The following is a 1,077-nucleotide window of genomic DNA, read 5'->3' on the forward strand; positions in this document are numbered from 1 at the left end:
TTTTCTGACGAAAGTAAATTTAATATTTTTGGGTCAGATGGACGAAGGATGGTGTGGAAAAAAAAGGAAGAGTTTAAATTTAAAAATCTTCGGCCGAGCGTAAAGCACGGAGGTGGCAGTGTAATGGTCTGGGGCTGTATTTCGACTTTCGGACCGGGCGAATTAGTTTTCGTCGAAAAGATTATGGACAAAAATTTGCACATGACCATATTGAAAAAAAATGTACACAGAAGTGCTACAAAAATGGGGATTATAAATATGTTCAAGTTCTACCAGGATAATGACCCGAAACATAAGGCACGCATTCTGCAGGAATATTTGCTGTACAATTGCCTAAAAGTTTTGTAACCACCACCTCAATCACCTGACCTTAACCCCATTGAAAATGTGTGGGATGAACTAGAGCATTGAATTCGAAAAACACCAATATCTTCCAGAGAAATGTTAAAAAATCGTTTAAAAGACGAATGGAGTACTGAATATTTTAAAAAAATTATTAATAAAATGCAGCGGCGTTTGCAAGAAGTGATAGAGCAGGATGGCTACCCAACAAAATATTAAAACAAGTATTGTAACAAAAACCAGCCGAAAAATAAGTATGTGCATATGTAGTTTCTGAAAGTGTCCGAATATTAAAGTAACGTGTAAATCGGACACTGTTTTATTTAAACCGTATTATTCAACAACTGTTGCAAGTTATGTAAATAAAATTTACGCTATTGTTTTATAAGCGTATACGTCATCATGATCCTTAATAATTTTTTTTTTGTTAGAAATAAAGTTATAACGTAATATAGTAAAAATCTCATAATGTCCGAATATTAAAGTTACTCGCTGTATTTAAAAGTGGACAGAATTTGCAGTAAAAAGTCAGTTATAAGCGTATACGTCATCATAATCCTTAATAATTTTTTTTTTGTTAGAAATAAAGTTATAACGTAATATAGTAAAAATCTCATAATGTCCGAATATTAAAGTTACTCGCTGTATTTAAAAGTGGACAGAATTTGCAGTAAAAAGTCAGTTGTCTCCAATTGGTCTGTGCGCCAGTCCACCCCCCCCCCCCCCCCCTTTTTT

Source organism: Cephus cinctus, unplaced genomic scaffold (assembly GCF_000341935.2).
Source record: "Cephus cinctus unplaced genomic scaffold, Ccin1 Ccin1_scaffold0122, whole genome shotgun sequence".
NCBI lineage: Eukaryota > Metazoa > Arthropoda > Insecta > Hymenoptera > Cephidae > Cephus > Cephus cinctus.